We start from the raw sequence: 19,004 nt of genomic DNA, 5'->3' as shown, positions 1-19,004 counted from the left end.
TTTTTCTATGATAGTTTATCTACTCAATGTACAAAGAGTTTTTCTCCCAATCTATTTTACTACTACCCTTTTTTAGTTGAGATGATTTATATAGCCTAAAATGTACCCTTTTAAAGTGTAAGTTCAGTGGTTTTTAATGTATTTATGAGTTTGGGCAATTATTACTATTACTTCTAGAACATTTCCATCTCCCTCAAAAGAAATCTCATATCTACCTGCAGTCACTGTGTTTCCCCTGCCCACTGAAGCTCCTCACTAATAGTCACCAGAGTTCTGTTGCGATGCCACAAGTTATTGGCCCAACTCCTCACTTCAATATGTGAGTTGCTTACAACCATCTATGATTTCAGAGGCTACTGTAATGATCAGTCTGTGAAATTCTGATCCAATTAAGTTATACTTTTTATCTATGTCAGAGTTAATACACACATGGCTGTTTTCATCTGAAAAAGAGTGTTACATTTTTAAATGATGTGGTTTGGGGAAAATTTAGAATTGAAACAAATCTCTAAAATTTGCAGAATTTTTAAACATTGTTTGGGGATTTTCCAAGGAAAAGACCCTAAAAGACTTAACAGATAATGAATGTGGTCACTGCAAAATTGCTTTTGCAAATACTGCCTGTGGAGTTTTCCAGACGATGGAAATTATGAAATTATATTGCTCTGCAGTTGCACAGTAGAGGTTAATTCCTGACTCCACCCCTTGAGTGACAGTCATAATTGTGTTCTGTGTGTGAACAGCATGAAGATCAGTTTTGTTCATAGTTTCTAAGATTGATTTGCAAATTTTGATTTGAAAAAAGAGATCCTAGTCTGATATAAAAGCAATCTGGTAATATTTAAGAATCCTGCATGACTTGCATATACAGACCACATTTAAACATTCATTCCAATAACAATAATAATTATTATCGTAATACTTCATGTGAATTAGGAAACTATGAAATAAGGCCCAGGTGTTAATGCTGGGTGTTTTTTGTGCATTATTTCATCAAACAGCCTTGAGAAATCATCTATGGGTCATTTATAAAATTGAGGTCAGAAGTTATATGTGACATAAATGAGAGTCAAGCCATTTGTGGAGTTGATTTGGCACATCTCTTATTTGAAAATGTCTCCCTTCCTAGTGCAGATTCACTCCTACAGGCTCCTCACCCCACCTCAATCTCTATCTGAGGTTCCACATCTGGAAACCAGAGTCCAGACCCCTGTACCTTAGTGAAGAAAAGAGGTCTGAATTTTTATTCGGCTACTTGGCAAGGTAATTGGCCACTTTTGAGCTTTTTTCCTTGTGAGAGAAATATCCATTATTGTTCATTTTGCAGATGTGGAAAACAGAGACAGAACAACAACAACAACAACAAAGCCATGTTCAAGGCCACACAGATCTGAAATGTGTAGAACTTGGGAAAAGAGCATCTTAATCAAAAGAGTCTGGCCACTAGCTGGTGGAGAGCATTGGTCAAGTTCCTTAATTCCTCCGTCTCTGTGTGTTTTCATCTGTAAAATGCAGAAATAACCAGACCTTCCTAAAAATCCTTGCTGTGGCAAGGATTACTGATGCTTATAAAGTGCTCGGAAGAACGCCCGGCACATAGTATGAGCTCAATAAATGTCAACCTTAAAACAAAATAAGAATGGCTATGGTTTGTCAGCTTTGAAAGCTTGTTTTCTTCCTGCTGCTCCCTGATACCTTACAAGGATTGAATTCCTGTTTGGACACCCCCGGCAAGAGCAAGACCTCTAAGACATCCAGAAGCATGGCCTAGGGAGGAAGCACACACACTCACACACAAGCCTAGCTACTTTTAATAGCTGGTAAGAGCCAGAGAAAATCCAATTACAGATGAATCGATCCATTAAAAAGAAAGGGGGAGAATAAAAGAAAGAATGTTGGAGAGACAGAACCAAATTACAGCCGGATAATAGAATTAAGGGTCTGTAGAACAAACTGGGAAAAATAACAAAGGGATCCGGGGTTGGGGGCTCCTTTATGGCTCTCTGATGATTTGATTCTCTGGGCCGTGAGACTCCAGAGTGGGCGGTGTAGGGCCAACGCCCTTAAGAAGTGAGCAGATCAGGAAGAGCCGGAATTGCGTTTGGCAAATCATATTGTACAAAAAAAGCGAACCACCACCGTCACCCCCACGTGTGGTCTCTGGAAAGAGGGTTGTATCTGGGTTAAACAGAGGCTTGCAGCCAAGGATGGGAGCAGAGAGAGCACCCAGGCTTTGGGTCTGCCTTGCTTCGTGGTTTTTCTCTTTCCTAAGAAATTCCTGGGGCTTTCAAAGAAACATCTCACTGTTAAACAGCATTGCTTTCTCGCAGGCAAACACTGAGAACAACACCAGCACTTTTAAGTTTATTTATTTTTCTATTTCGGGGGAGGGGGGAAGAGAGGAAGGTGGGGCTGTTAATCTGGCAACAACCTCTACAGCTGTGCCTATTATTGGTGGGTTCTAGAATAACATCCGTTGCGGTGTATTTATGGAAAGGCCTCCTTAACTAGGCCACATAAAGAGCCAGCGCATCTATAAATAAATTAAGGAGGCTGCGAGGCGCGGGCGGCTGCCCCTCTCCAGGCCCTGCCGCGCAGCTGTCGTCTTTGTGCGCAGCTTCCCTGCTCCATTGTCCGCGCCCGCGCACCCGGGCGGGGGCGGCGCGTGCGCGGCGGGCGCACCTTGGCCAGCGGCGTCTGGGGCTGCGCTCCAGTGGGGAGGCTGTGCTGCTCCGCGGCTGTGGGCTGGCCTTGCTGGGCCCGGAGGTTCCGGCCCCTGACTCGGCCCTCGCAGGTGACCAGCCTGCGGTCACCTCCTGGGAGCCAGCTGCACCAGCCTGAGCTCAGGCCGGGCTGGGCTGACAGATGGTGGTGTTGGGAAGTGCGTGGGGGAGGGCGGGGTGATGGGAGGACAGCGCCACCGAACACAAGAACAACAAAATCACCCTCAATATGTGAGACGGAACAGGCCAAAGGTGGGGGCGGTGGGTGTGTAAGAACCAGGGAAATTTCTCCCCCCAGCCTGGGAGCCCAGGCTTTTCTTTCATCCTTCTGCCAATCTTCGCTCTTGGGGTCAGGCATAGAGGATCCCGAGTTTTAGCAGGTGTTTTGCTGGGTACTCAGAGGGGAGATTTAAAAATAATAAGTAAAATAAAAATCGTAAAATTGGCACCCCTTTCCACTGTAGAAACGGGTCAGAGAACTTCCTGCAGCTTGGCAGGCATTTCTGGATTTTGTGGGACTTCTCTCTTGAAAAGGACTGCACTACTCAAAGCAGGACCCTTGGACCTGCAAGGGCAGTATGTCCTGGTTCTAAAAGTGGATTCTCAGGCCCCAGGACCCACTGAAGCAGAACCTGCCCTTTCACAAGATCCCCTGTGGGTTTCTAGGTACATTCCCTCTGAAAAGCTCTGGCCTGCCGTACTGGAGGTTATTAACTCTGGTTGCACATGAAGATCACCTGGAGTTAGGGGTTGCTCTGTATCCTTGCCAATGATGGTGACGCTCTAAGTCCCAGTGCCTGTGAATATGACCTTATATGGAAGTATGGTCTTTATAGATGATCAAATTCAAATTAAGTCAGGAGGGTGAGCTAAAGTAGCATGACTATGTGCATATCAGAGAGGCAGACAAACATGCAGAGAATGTCATGAGGAGATGAAATCAGAGGTGGCAGTGGTGTATATAGAAGCCATGGAATTTCAGAGGTTGCTAGCTATCACCAGGTGCTAGGAGAGAGGCACAGGTTCTCCCCCAGGACCTTCAGAAGGAACCAACTTGCCAGCACCTTGATCTGGACTTCTAGCTTCCAGAATTCAACAGAAAAACAAAACAAGCAAGCAAAAAATAAACACCGTTGTTGAAGCCACCAGATTGGTAAGATTATGAACTTTATTCTGGCAGCCCTAGCTAACCGAAACACCCAGATATTTCCAAGAACAAGCCAGGTGTCTGAACTTCATCTGAAATGTTTGCCATCAGAGTACATAGGGGTGTGACCCATGGACCTGCATTTTCTACATGTCCCTTGGGCAACTCTGAAGTGATTGGGCATGTGGGATCCAGATCCCATCTACCCCATCATCCAGGGCCCTTACTAAGAGAGAGCATACCAGTCTGCTTGGAAACTACCAGCCAAGGGAACATTACCCTATGGGACAGCTAGATGCATCATGGAAAGTGTTAATTGTTTATAGAAATTTTATTTAAAGATAAAATCCCCTGTGATTTTCTCCATTAGAAAGGAGGACACTGAGGTCGCAAAGTGTTTAGTGACTCACCCAAACCAGTCACTACAGGACTGACTTTGGATCTGAATCCAGGTGGTTGTCAGAATTTATTTGGCTGACCATTTAAAATATCCAGACCGCCCAACAGTTTACAAAAAACATCTCAGTGGTGAAAACAGGCTTCCTTTGGTGCTGGGAGAGGGACAGCCAGAAGGGGGCCATGAGATCGGGGCTCTGGGATTTGCCCTGTGTGTGTGAATGGAACCTAAATGAGCTGGAAGGGGAGGCTAGAGGATAAATTCATTTCTTGTTTAAGTGCCTGCTCCTGACTCTGGAGCCTTAAATAGTCCCAGGCAGGTCTCCCTTGCTCCATGGCTCCTGTGTTCACACCTGTGCAATGGGATAATAGGCTCTGCCCTTCCTATATTAGAGCAGTCTTGAGGGTCTCCAGTGCGATGGCAGATGGGAATATGCCCCAGGGACCAAGTTCAGGGATTACTACTTGACATGAGGAGAGAACTTAAAACTGTTTTCATGAGACGATTTCTCAACCAGGGCAACTCTGGCCACTCCTCCTCCCAACCCACAGCTTTGATTTCTGCTTAATTTCTAGCAAGCTTCCAAGCTTAAGTGGAAGTGGGAAGCATTGGGAGGATTAGGTAGGAAGAGACCAGTCAATCCAGTCCTCTACTCCCCTCCTTCCAGGGCATACCCACAATGGACTGTGTGTCCCCCCTTCCAGTAGAGAGCCCCTGAGCCTCATTTGCTTGGGAGAAGGGCTTTCCATTTCCTTTGTCTCTTAGAAATTTAGATTTCCATTCCTCATCCATCTCATCTATTAAAAGGAAGGATTTGGCTTATTCAGGTTTCAAAATTCCTGATATTGTTTTGATTTCCACTCTGAGTTTTTTTTTTTAATTGATTTCTGTATCCATTCATTCTACTGACTCCCCTTGGAGTTAGCTCTGTTGTAGACGCTGTGGGCGATGGCAGTACGGAAGGGATGGACATGCTTTCCTGTGCTCTGGGAGGTTCCAAGAAATCATGAATGGTGTGACTCTACTTTGCGTACAACCAGAGAAATGAAAAATTGTGCTTCATTTGTGTACTATGAATTGAAATCCGTTCTGCTGTCATGTATAACAAATTAGAAGAAATAAATAATTTTTAAAAAAATTAAATAAAAAAAAAAGAAATGCTATCTAAGAGCTGCACATAGTTCATGGTGATTTTCAAGGCTGTTCTGCTCACAAGTCTCACAGCTGCCTTCTCCCTCCCCTTGCGGTGTGGGGAGTGCTCTTATTCCTGGCCATGTGACCTTGGGCAGTTCACAGCATCTCAATAAATATCAGCCAGTCACTATTCTAAGAGCTTCCTTTATGTCAATTGTTGACAACTGTAGGGTGTAAATATTATTAGTGTCTCTATTTTGGAGATGAGGGAACATAGGCACAGAGAAGTTAGCTTATTTGCCACACATCACAAAACTCATTGCAGAACCAAGAATGAAGTCCAGACACTTTGACTTCTTATTCCAGGTCCATGTTAACCTGTCTCCCTAACTTGTCCCCTGTGTCAACTTTGTGATCTAACATAGCTATTCAGATTAATGCATGGAAGAGGAGGAGTGGGGGAGTAGGGGAGGGGAAGAGGGCAGGAGGAGGAAGGAGAGGAGGGGAGAAGTGGAGAGAAGGGGGAAGAAGAAAAGCAAATTCATTTTTTTGGTAAAGAAATCTGAAATCCTTCATGGGTCTTCCCTTTTCAAAACTGTATACATAGCACAAATTTTCTGTATTAGGACAAAATCAATGGAAGATGTTGAGAAAATGTAAAGGATGAAGTTTTTCCCAATTAAGGGATTTTGGGAAGGAAAACTTTGAATGCCTAGTATATAAGAGTCCCTGTATTGAATATTCTCATATGAGTAACCTACTCTATATGTATTGAGAGAGAAAGAGAGAGAGAGCGCGCGTGTTAGAGTTATATATAGATGATATGATCCCACACAGTTCAGAGGTAGTACTGTCCCAGTTTTATAGATGAAAAAATGAAGGCTCAGAGAGGTGACGGTGACGTGCCTACAAGGTTGGCAAGTGGCAGAGCCTGGGTTTTAAGAAAGATCTGTCTGATTCCAAACTAGCACTCTCCTTACACGTCTCTGGGCTCTCGGGCAGACAGGAATCAGCAGTTCTCTGCAGTTAGAATTCATCTGTTTACCCTTCATCCTTCATTTATCAACGGCTCGTGGAGCAATTTCTGTGTGCTATTTATCTACAGATCATTCAACCAAAACAATCCCACAGTCTTTTCTGTCAGGAGCTGTAGTTTTAAATTATTGTATAATCATATCTTCTCTGAGATACAAGATGTACCCAAGGAATCTTCACTTTAAGGGTAAAGAAATCTGACACCCCAAGGGGAGGAATCACCTCACTTGCCCCCATGGCTCTCTGTGTACAGCCTGAAGGTAGGTTGGCAAAGCCAGAGGAGCCTTTATATCGAACTTCAAGGTCTTGCAGGAGTAGGCAGGTCACAGAAAGAGATATTCCCAGTTCTCCTTGCTGCTTGGGCAGATTGGCTTCTCATTGTTTTGTTCTATGTTAGTAGTTCTAAGACACTGCATACGACAAATCAGAGTGAAGATGATGTGTGTGAAGTTAAATTCAGAAAAAAATGCAAACAATGCAGTAAAGTTCAAGAATGACTAAAATTAAAGCCATTTTCCCCCCTTTCTTTTATAAGAGAGATATGTAAATTCAATTGAATTCCCTGTGCTGTGCTAGGAGTCTTGTGCTGGGTCATTCAATTTAATCCTCCTGACTGCCCCCAGTGAATATATGAATATGAATATATTATTATAAAATAGAGATGCTGTTTTAGCCTATTTTGTGTTGCTATAGTGAAATGTCTGAGGCTGGGTATTTTATATGTAAAAGAGGTTTATTTGGCTCTTGATTCTGGTGACTGAAATATCCAAATAGTGTGGTGTTGGGGTTCTGGTAAGGGCCAGTTGGCTACATCAAAACAGGGTGGGAAAGTAGAAAGAGGATTGCTCATGTGCAGAAAAGACTAAGAATATGGGGTGGCCCTGCTTTATTAAGATCCCACTAACTCACTCCAGAGTACTGGTATTAACCCTGTCAGAACCCGACCCAGTTATCTGCCACTGGTCCCCACTGCCTGAAGTTTTCACCACCTCAACATCCCCCAGTGGAGACCATATGTCCAGCACATGAACCATCCTGGGACGAACCACACCTGAACCCTAGCACCCTGAATTATTTGAGATAATGCAAATAAGAAACCAAGTCCAGTACCAGGCTTGTAGTTGTTGTTCAAGGGTGGGCATCGTGGCTGGTGCTTGAAGTCCAGTTGGTGGTGTGGAATGTAAGTCCCAGAGAGATTCAGCAACTTACCTACGATCACACAGTGAAGGAGTGGTGGAGCAGGGATCCAGCCCAGACCTTTCTGGCCCCAAAAGTCACTCATACACTTCCTACGGCACCTTGGTGCTACCAAGTCATATTTTGCAGGGAGAGGGGGAGAAAGAACAAAGCACAACTTTTTATCTTTTTTTTTTTTTTTTTTTTTTAAAGATCTAAAAGTCTGTTTCCCCAGGACCAACCCTGTCTTTTACCTGTGGGTTTTTTTTAAATCTATCTTTCCACTTCTAGTTATCTAGACTCACTAATAAAAGGCCACCATACAGTCCTTTATGAGGTCCTGGCTCCACTCAAAGCCTTAAAGGTAACCTGTGAGAAACCAGAAGGCACCATGGCCCTGGGCTTCAGGTCTTTCTCAAGCCCAGAGCTAATGAGACTTCCCCTCCGCGGTGACTCACAGCCATCTCCCTCCCTGCCCCTTGGCCAACCAGGCTCATGACTCACCCTGGCTTCTGACCGTCTCAGAAGAACTACAAATCTGAGTTCAACCCTTCCAGGGCGAGAAGCACCACGGTTAACCCCTCTTCCTCCCCGTGGACCAAGGGGAACTCCACGTCCCTGGGGGTTCCCCCATCAGCTGGCAGCTCCATTTTTGCTCCCTTCCCGAGGTCCTTAGTCAAGGGGACATCCCCAGGTCCAATGAGGTCAGGTTGCAAAAGCTTCAAGACCCAGACATTGGGTGAATTCTGGGGTTTTGCAAGAGAATGAGACAGAGGAAGCCAAGTCTTCTGTCAAGCCAGACTTATTAGGGATCCTGGCAGGAGCAGGGGGCCCCTTGGTGCTCTGTCATTGCCTGTGGTTTCAGGGCCAGTTATAATTAGCAAGATGGCTCATCCCCGAGGAAAGTGGAGAATGAGCCTCGGGACTGGTCCCCCTGCCTCCCTTCTGGCCTCCCTCCAGCTTGTCCATCATTATGTCATTCTCAGGCTTAAGATCTTTAATGACTTCCCTTTAACCTCTGTTTAACAAGAGGAAGAATATTTTATAGCTTAACTAAAAAAGAAAAAAAGAGACAACACCTCTCCTCTCCTCCTGTGCCTCAGGCTTTCCCTCTCAACTGTCCCTGGTCCTCTGTGGTTTCGTTCGGCTGCTGTCTCTTCTGACTTGTCAGGCTGGGCTGCGTACCTACCCTGTGCCTCCGTTACATACCTTGGAATTCCTTTGAGACCAGTCCTCACTCACCTCCACCATACTCGAGCTTTGCATTTATTCATCCACCTTTGTAACCACGGTGCCTTGGGTTCCTCAAGGGGCAGAGCCATGTTAGTGGTAGCAACATGGTAGGTGACTGAACCATGTGGCAAGGTGATTGGGAGTTTGCCTGTGCATCATTTTATGCTCTTGGAGATCCACTGGAAATTAGGGAAAGTCATTTCGCTCTCTTCCCGAAGGGTTAACTATTCTGTGCTGCTGAGATCTGAATTTTCTTTTTTCCTAATGAAAGCAATAAATAGCCTTTTGGGGTTTTAGGGAGAAGGAATGGGCAGGGCCTTTCCCTACCCAACACATATATGTTTTTTTTCCCACTTGAATTCACTTGAGTTATAGTCTAAAGTAGAAAGGGGCTTCGTCAACCAACTCAACCCCCTGGTGAATTGATTGGATTTTCAGGGGTGGGTCAATGCGTGGCTAGGGGAATGTTTACTGAGTTGTTTTAGCTGAAAAGTGGGCTTCCAGAGGTTTTCTGGTGGCTTATTAGACCTGCTGTTGAGTGCAGTGGCCTCAGGAGCTCTGGCAAAGGTCCCTGCATCTGAGCTTTTGCAGAGGGGAGCATTTCTGCTGACATTACCATCTACTTTTTGATCCATGACAGCTGAGCAAGTCAGCACCAGGGACTGAAATTGAGAACTAAGGCTCATGTCTCCTCACCATTCCACTTTTTTTTTTTTTAAGAGAGAGAGAGAGAGAGAGAGAGAGAGAGAGAGAGAGAGAGAGAGAGAATGAATATTTTTAATATTTATTTTTTAGTTTTCGGTGGACACAACATCTTTATTTTATTTGCATGTGGTGCTGAGGATCGAACCCAGCGCCCTGCGCATGCCAGGCGAGCACACTACAACTTGAGCCACATCCCCAGCCCACCATCCCACTTTTTGTTTCACCCAACTGAACGAGGGTTCCCATTAAAAAGTGTGCCTAGGTCTGAACTTCCTTAGTAGGCAAGTCTTTCTTGGAGTATTTCTATACACCAAAGAATCCCAGTGAACGAACAAGGCACACCACTAGTCTTGCAAGTGAATCAGAGGGAACGAGGGAGGTTTCCGTGACTTAATATAAAGAGTGTTGGTGTTGGGACTGCAGCTGCATGCCATTCATGGCCCTTCCTTGTGGTGCTCACTTGTATCCCATGCAAAAGACCAGATGGTCACATGATCAGGATGATTCGGTATGTACTGAGGTAGAGGGGATCGCTGAGGGGACAGAAATCTAGCCAGGACTTGGGGAGGTAGGGAAGGTTTCCTGGAGCAGATGGTACTTGAACTGATCCTTAAAGGTGAACATTAATAGAGTCTGTAATTAAAATAAGAAGAGTGTGCCAAACACCAGGAGGCAGGTAGGGAGAGACAGAGAGGCGTGTTAGGAGACGGATGCTCACTGGCAAGTGAAACGTGTGATATTAATGGTGGGAGTTGAGAGTAGAGAGTTAAGACATAGAGCCAGGGTGCTCTGGACTTCATTTCAAGGATGATGGGCAGAAAACAAAGGGTTTTAGAAGGTCAAATTTCTGCTTGAGAAAGATACATTAATGAGTGCAATTAATTATGGAGTTATGACAGATAAACCCTGAATTCATTAATGCCATGCAAGATTATTTCTCAGAGGCATATGTTCTAGTTGGCAACAGAAAGACATCTTCTCCGTGAAGTTACTCAGGGTCCCAGGTTGACACTGGCCTTACCATTTTCAAGACATGCCTTCCAAAGCTGTCTGGTGACCAACGCTGAGCTAGCAGAGCAGGCAAGGGTTCAGAGAAGGGGTGTGCAGAAAGCTTTTAAGGATTAGGCCAGGAGATGGCACATGACCTCCATCTGCACTCCCCTGTCTAGGACTCAGTCGGCCCAGTCACACGACACTGCTAACAGCAAGGGAGCCTGGGCAGTGTGGCGGTAGGAGAAACACATAACTTCCTCTCTATCCTTTATTGTTCTTAGTTGGGAAAGATCCCTGTGGCAAAACATCATTAACAAGAAACAATCAAACAGGGATTTATCGACACACATGTCTCACGAGTCCTTGGTAGATGTGTAAGGAACAGTGAGTGAACTGCAAAGAGGTGGCTTTGAATTCAGGGTTAAATGCCTTTGACCACTGAAACAGCACCCACAACCCAAAACCGAGGGCCTGTGGAAGATCAGCGATGGGGAGACGCCCAGTGCTGTGGTTTGAATGTCCCTGCAGAACTCAAGTTGAAAGTCAATTGGCATTGTCATCCTAATAAGAGGTGAGGACTTTGCGAGATGATGAGGTTATGGGGGATGCCATTTTGGATATGTTGAATTTGCAGTGTTTATGAGAAAAAGGGTCATCGGAGTATGGTCTGGGCTCAGAGAGAAGATAAAGGCCGTGAGCCGATTAGGGAAGATTAACAAGTATGGAGCCAAACAAATATGGTTTCTAGACTAAGAAGGAGAGGGAGAAAAAACCCCTGGAACAAGAGATGGCAAGAAGGGAGAAGAAAAGGTAATTGTCCAAAGGATCCAGACATAGAAGTATTCTGGAGAACATTCCTTATCTTTCTCCAGGATCTTGAGGTCAATGTACACGTGATCGTCCTTGCCAAGTGTCAGGAACCACTTTTTGATGTTGGCAGAGCCACTCTCTGAAGGAACTTGGTGTTTAGTGGGGAAAATGCTTAGGTTGATCATGGATTATTTTTCTCCATATCCAGAGAATTTTTCTTTTCTTTTTAAACAGTTTTGGTTAATGTATATTTTAATTTCACATTATAATTTTACACATTTATGGAGCACAGTGTGGCATTTTGATGCATGTATGCAATACATGTAATGATCTGGTCAGGATAATTGGAATACCTGTCACTTCAGACATACATAATTTCTTTGCACTGGGAACACTGAAAATCCTCCCTGTTAGCTATTTTGAAATGGCCAGTTCAATGTTGCTGGCCCTAGTTACCGTCCTCCTTCTCTTATTCCACTGCACCCTGGTACCCCTCCAGCCTTCTCTGCCCTACACTCTTCTCAGGTTCTGGGAACCACCATTCTATTTTCCTGGAGATCAACTTTAGCTTTCATATCTAAGTGAGAACAAGCAGTATTTGTTTTTATGCCTGAAGTATTTCACTTAACATAATTTCATTCAGGTTGCGGCAAATGACAGAATTTCATTCTTTTTTATGGTTGAATAATATACCATTGTGAGTGTATACCTCATTTTCTTTATTCAGTCACTTACCAATGGACACGTAGGTTGATTCCACATCTTGGTCATTGTGACCAATGCTGCAACAAACACGTGAGTGTAATCATCTCTTTGAAATACGGAGTTCATTTCTTTAAATACATACCCAGTGGTGGGGCAGCTGGATCATAAGGTAGTTCTATTTCTAGTTCTTTTGAGGAATCTTCATGCTTCTTCCAAAATGGTTGAACTAATTTACATTCCCACCAACAGTGTCGGGAGTTCCCTTTTCTTCCCATCCTCTCCAGCATTGTTATTTTTTGTCCTTTTGCAGAATTCCTTTCCTCCCCTGGTGATGGGTGGCCAACAGAGATGTTTCCTTCCATGTGCCAAGAGTTCCACCCCTGCAAGCTCACCGTATTTGATGAGGAGTTTTGCCTTTTCTTCTTGGAACTAACAGGGGAAGGGAAAAGTCTGTCTGTGGAAGTAAGCAGGAGAAGGTGCTACCCAGGAGCTGATAGCCCTTCAGTTGGGAACTGTATTCTTCCTTTCTTTATTTAATGGGAACAATGATACCAGCTCAGTGTTGAGAGTAATCTGCATCAGTGAATGGAAGGTTGTTGATAGTAAATATCCCATGCTTCTAAATAAGAATGTTAGTAATGTGGTGATGATGATGATGAAGAGGATGATAGCAGCTTACAAATAGATCATGCCGTGTTCCTGGATCACTCCAAGTGCTTTACAAATACAATCTCTATTAATCTCATAACAACGCTGTACCCTAGAACTCTCATTACCTAATTCCTTGGAATAGGTGAGAACATTGAGACAGAAGAGACCTTGGGTTTGAAGGTGGGAGGAATTCTGGGTGGCAACATTAGAACTAGCTCTGAACACATCCCTGAGGATGAACAACTCAGGGCATGGAAGACTTGGTAATTAGGAAAGCATCCATCTCCTGCTGAGCAGGGACCTAGAAACAGGGAATGGCTTGGGGTGTTGAGGTGCATGCACTTCCTTGGTGGGAGAAAAATGGAAGATATGTCACTCCTCCACATTTGCCCTGAAGTACAGAGAATACAGGCTTTCATTGAGCTAGGCTCCGGTTTACCTTCTTCTCTTCTTGGCTTCTCAAATCTCCTGGTGATTCCAAGAGGGGCAGAGTGATGAACACTGGGACTGGCCAAAGTCTAAAAGAAGTTTCTTTACTTTCCATCCATCCCATAATATGCATGAGTAGTTTCATGCCTGCCTAGCTTCCATTTTCTTTCTTTGGATTTTTCTTAAAAATAACAACTAGATGTATAAACATATGCAACCACCTAGTATTTTTGATTTTTAATTATTTTTATTTTTATAATAAATTTACTTAATTGGCCACTTGTTTTTTTTCTGTTGCTGAAAACTGAAGAAATTTAACTAGTATGTATCCTCTTCTGCCTTGGTTTTTCCACCTATGAAGTAGGGCTAGTAAAACTCGCCGCTTGCCCTCAGAGGTTGTGCCGATTAAAGCGGTATGTCAGTAAAACATCACTAGATGCTTGGATGAAAGTTGTTGTAGAACTACAAAGTCTTGTCCTTAATCCTGTCTGTACTTCCAAATGTCTTTCCTGACATATCATAAAGCAGCTTTTATCCTGAGAAGAGGTCCCTCCTGCTACTCTCTCTGAGAACAGTCCCAGGATTGCACAACCTGCTAGCTGAGTTCCAGGCCCCCATTCAGATGAAAGTACAGCACTTCAGCCTGAGAAGGACCTGCTCGATACACATTGTGGCCATTGTGCATTATTTAATGATAAGGATGTCAGCTGGGTTCCCTAGGTTGTCTGGTTTCTAGGGTTAAAGCTCACATTCTGACCTCAAATCAAAATAACATGTAAAAAACCCATCAATTTCAGGGCTGGGATTGTGGCTCAGCGGTAGAGCACTCGCCTAGCCTGGGCTCGATTCTCAGCACCACATAAAAATAAAGGCATTGTGTTGTGTCTGTCTACAAAAAAGATTCATTCTCTCTCTCTTAAAAAATAAAAAAACCCATCAATTTCAGAGAGAGAAGAGCTGCATCTTATTAGAGCATTTGACAATTAGAAAAGTATGTATCATGGTTAAAACTATAACACCTTCCAGGTTATAAGGTATTTTATAAACATCTATTATCTTCCTGGGAAAAGGTTTTTATTTTTTTTATACAGATATAAACCTTTATTTCACGTTTTTGTCATGATTCACTTTCTAATTAGACAGGTACTGGGTTTCAGAGTTTAAAATACCAAGAGGCTAGATGCTAGGTGTCTTCCAGGTAGGAGCCCAGACATGGTCTCTCTGGGGTCAGGTGTTCCTGGGGTTTCTAAGCAGCACCGATCAACAAACCACTTTGACTTAGAGCCGCCTCCTTTTTGGGGACTATCAGTTTTCATTTCATGCCAGATTTTCACTTGAGGCTACCTATTCTTCCAAAATAGTTCATGACCATAAATAATATACCATATGCTGAAGAAAACTCCCCTAAGATGGGCTGCATGATCAAAACATTTCCATCTCAGGATGGTTCTGGCTGGATCCATGGCAATAATGGCTTTTAGGGCATTCCCTGTTGTGAGCCCTGGGAGGAAGGTGATGGTGAGCTCTGCTTTCGGGATCTTAGTGCCGACCCCTGTGGGCACAGTCATGATCATACCTGATGCACTGAGAGGAGGTCCGAATGTTTCTGTGGCAACTTGACAGACACTATTGACAAATTTAGAAACAGCTAGATATGCTGCCAGAACTGCTCTTGACTCAGCACATTCTCTGTGCTGGAGGAAAAGCTCCACAAAACATATATTTTCTGCCATGTGAAATAAAGAGAAATGGCCGAATGTGACAGCAATGTTGGAAAACAAAGGGCCTTTGAGGCTGGATTGGTGTGAAGCATCTGATCATCGTCTGCTGTGGAGGACATTTATACAAGGACATTTGTACTTATGATACCTGTCACAGTCCTTTGGCTATCACTTAAGGTATTCTACCACGGGTCAATCCTCTTTGTGGTTTCATGCTATCAAACCAATCAACTTTTATGCCATCAAAATAACAGCGCCCCAGGATTCTCCTTACTAGAGTATCTGGCAATTGTTAACCACATGTGACTCCTGAGTTATTACTTCTAAAGGAACCGATTTTTATTTATAATTTGCAAATATTATCAATGCATACTCATCAGAGAAAATGTGGAAATGTGGAAGTGTAGGAAATACATCAGTATTTAAAAAACTCACTGACCTGCCATGACTGTTCATTACATTTTCACACATTCCATTTTCCTTTGGGTCATAATTATTTCACATTTGTTGATATATTTTTTTCTGTACTTTTTCTTTTTATATTATATTATAACTCTTTCAGTTACCTATTGCCATTCCAACTCTCAGTAGATTACAATAATGACCACACATGATTGCATATGGGTTCAAGGGGTAGCTGAAAAGTTTCTTAGATACTCTGATGACTTGATCATGGGTCTGTCACAAGATGTTCTTGGCTGGCTCTCAGACTGGTTTAGGGGACTACAGAACTCCCACAGATGGCTTCTTAAGTCCAGGGTTGTTCACATGGAGAGAAAGACAGGGTGGGAGGCAGAGAATAGAAATGGTTTCATCCTCACTGCCACCTGTTGCCCATGCAACTTACAAGACCCACATGGATACTAGGGTGGGGAAGTCGATTTTATCTCTGGGTAGGAAGGGGTTTCCAGGTCATTTGCAAAGGTCAGGGATGGAGGAGTAAAGAATTTCAGCTAGTTTTCCCCGTCAATTGAGCACACTGTCAAGTACACTTGGGTGGTTCTCTAGACATTTGCAATGGCCGTATAGTATCACACTGAGTGATTCCATTGTGGTGGTTTGATTGTGTTCCCCAACGTTCCTGTGCTGAGACCCTAACTCCTCAGTGTGCCCTTTTGGGAGTGGACCCTAGTGAAAGGTGTTTGGCGGTGGAGGAGGAGTCCTCATGAGTGGATTGAAGCCTTTCTTGAGTGAGTTTTTGCTCTGGAGAGACCGGCTTAGTTACCCCAAGAGTGGGCTGCTGTAAAGCAAGGGCACCTCGTGTCCTTCCTCATCTGCATGCACGCTGTGACCTGTAGCAGCACAGGTTTCTGGCCATAAATCGAGTAGATTCCAGTGCCAAGATCTTGGCCCTCCCAGCTTTCAGAATCATGAGCCAAAATAAACTTCTTTCCTTATAAATCACCCACTCCTGGCTACTGTGGTAATAACAGAAAATGGATGCAGACACTCATCATAGATAATCTGAAGCATTCCCAATAGGAAGGCATTTAGGTTTTTCTATTTTATTTTTGATGGCTGAATTATATGGGACCATAGAAGTTAGTACTTTAAGGGTTTATAAATATTCCTATTGGTTTATTTTTTGTTGTTGTTGTTTAATTTCTTGCAAAGAATTTTCCAAAAGGCTGACACCAATTTAAGTTCACCTCTGTGGTCTATGGGGACTTATTTCACTGCCCTTCCACTGATATTAAGTACTGAAAAAATAATCTCTGCTGAAACAAATAAAGAACCTCTCCACAAGTCTTGTCAGTGTAGTTGGCATTTTATAAACTGCTGGTACAGAAAGAAAGGAAGGGAACAGAGAGGAGTCCAGCAACGAGGCCAGCCTGCAGTCCACCAAGAGGCCCCTGTCCTGCTGTGTGGCCATCTCAGTTATTCGTGATGCTCCTCAGCGTGGATGCTCTCTGGAGTCACGTGAGGAAATGCACTTTTCCTCTTTTACTTCACTGTGTCCCTAGACGATTGAATCACAGGACTCATTTTCTGCATCAATGTTACAACAACTGTTTTGAGTGGATCATTTTCGGGGAAATGGCGTCATAATAAAACATAGCTGTTCCTCAAGGTAAGAATTTCAGACTCTCTGGTAAGGCAGGGTGACTCAACAAGAGTCCGGACTTCTGATCATTCCTACATCATACAAAACTTCATGAAAAAGAAATGAAACTTGTCAATGAAAATAGCCAGCTTCTCTTTCCTCCCAGTCCTTCTGTTTGCAGAGATGTGTTCATGAGCTTTTAGGCTTTGAGGGACACATTCTTTGCTGAAAACAGCATTGGGTTGTTGTTGTTGTTTTGTGTTTTTTTTTCTCCTCCTAAAATCTCCCTAGCAAAACAAATTCAACCTGGGGGGCTGGCTCTCATCAAGACTTCTCTGCTCCAAGTACGCTCTGCAGAGCAGCGCTGTCAACACCACCTCAGGCCTCCCACAGCAGAACCGAGTCTGCATTTTAACAAGATGTCCTGGTGGCTCCTGTGCACATCACGAGTCTGGAAGCCCTGCAGGGGCCACGTGGGCCATCTAAGGGTTGTGTCTCTTTCTCCTGCTACTTGGTCTTTCTGACGTCTATTTCAGCCTCCACCATACACTGAAAAGAGTTACCTGGGCACATTCTGCTTTCAGTCCTTTCAAACTCTCATCCAAGCAAGGTCACAGCCCCATTCTCCTGGTTCCTTTGCACAGGTTAAACTCACTAGAGAAAATAACGTGACCAAATCAAACAGCAACAGCAACCACCTCACCGAATACGGAGGCAGAGCAGCTCGGCAAAATAAAGGGAAGGATTGAACCAAGCCTGGGAGGCAGAAGCAGACCCTGCTCCTGCGGGAACCCTCGTGCCTGCCTGGGGATCTGAGTCACAAGCCTGGCTCCGTTCCTCACTCTGTCTTGGGGAACTTGCCCAAAGTGGCCTGCACAGTGGTCCAGGGCTCTGTCCTAGGGTCCTCTCTGTCCCGGCATTGGAGCCCGGGAGTTTCCAGCAGAGAGTTTCTCATAGTTCCCCCCATGGCCCTCGTAGGCATGAGAGAATGCTGATTACCCTGTGGCCAAGAACTGGAGGGAGGGATCCTCAAGCCCATGCCTGCTCTGCTCACTTTCCCACGCTATTTTCCCAGATGTGTTCTAACAGGCGTCAATCGAAACCCTGAGCTTTCTTTAAAAGAGACCCTCCCTCAAGCCAACTTTTAGGGAAGTGGCCTGGTTGTGGCAGGCCTCACAAGGCCCTGGGTTTGACAGGCACATGCATCTGCAACATGGGGCCATTCTTAACAGCTGCTGGTCTAAGGGTCATTAAGCATAAAAACTCCTTGGGAGATAGGAAATGAGGGTGGCAAGGGATGGAAGCCACTTGTAGTTAAGAAGCCCTGATTACTGACTGTTCATTGAGTTCTCTTACTAAGAAAGCATTGTCCAGAAGTACTTAAAGGTAAGGATCACAAAGAGACATCCTTCTTGTGCCTCTTATTAGCTGTGTGTGCTTGGAAAAGTTACTGAACCTTCCTGTGCCATAATTTTCTCATCTGTAAAAGGTCTGTCAGAGCCAGAATTGGCTGCAAAGTTTGCAGAACCTACTGCTAAATCACAATGTGGTGTCCTTTTCACAGGTGAAGAATTTCAAGCTGGCGTTTCTGAGCTCAGAGTCCCTCAGACTGGACAGATGGCACCTATGAAGAGAGTCCTCCTTAAAGTGAAGATGGTTGCCGTGCCCAGGAAATGCATTCTAGTTATGAATAAAGCCTCCACAGCTATGCAGTATTGTGGTGTTTAAGCAATGGAAGAACTCAGGCTCTGAACCATGGAAACACTTACCTGCCAGGGCCAGGCAGCTGAGGGCTGAGCGTGACTAGGCCTCCACTGCCAAGAGGCAGATATTCTATAGAGAAGTGCCAGGGGGTGGGGGGGCAACTGTGTCCCTGTCCCACCTGAGGTGAAGGGGGGGGTCAGGGATACATCCGTTCCTGTCTGTCAGAGGTCGGGAAGGAGAGAGTTGCAGGTCCCATTTATGTGACACCTACAGACATTTAATTGGGTCAAAGCCGGGCTGAGAGTGGTGGCCCAGGGTCTGACTGCAGGGAGACCCCAGGAAAGTTTCCAGCTAATGAAGACCAAGTCCCATTTCTCAGGCCTCTGGTTTCCCAAGT

The 19,004-nt window shown here is 44.5% G+C and overlaps 2 long non-coding RNA genes and 1 pseudogene across 3 annotated transcripts in view; 2 read left to right on the top strand and 1 right to left on the bottom strand.

Annotated features, from left to right (window-relative positions):
- Positions 1-18,618, top strand: part of LOC144366618 (uncharacterized) — a 33,183-nt gene extending 14,565 nt beyond the window's left edge. For both annotated transcript variants that reach the window (XR_013425702.1, XR_013425703.1), the window contains exon 2: positions 18,468-18,618. This is a non-coding gene — a long non-coding RNA (uncharacterized LOC144366618). The remainder of the gene's footprint in view (positions 1-18,467) is intronic.
- Positions 2,932-5,428, top strand: LOC144366617 (uncharacterized). Its single transcript, XR_013425701.1, has 2 exons — positions 2,932-3,876; positions 5,193-5,428. It is a non-coding gene; the product is annotated as an uncharacterized LOC144366617 (long non-coding RNA).
- Positions 14,299-15,305, bottom strand: LOC101960737 (presenilin-associated rhomboid-like protein, mitochondrial pseudogene; annotated as a pseudogene).
- Positions 18,619-19,004: the final 386 nt, after the last annotated feature.

The sequence above is a fragment of the Ictidomys tridecemlineatus genome, chromosome 9 (assembly GCF_052094955.1).
Source record: "Ictidomys tridecemlineatus isolate mIctTri1 chromosome 9, mIctTri1.hap1, whole genome shotgun sequence".
Classification (NCBI taxonomy): domain Eukaryota; kingdom Metazoa; phylum Chordata; class Mammalia; order Rodentia; family Sciuridae; genus Ictidomys; species Ictidomys tridecemlineatus.
This window is presented reverse-complemented; position numbering and strand designations above follow the sequence as displayed.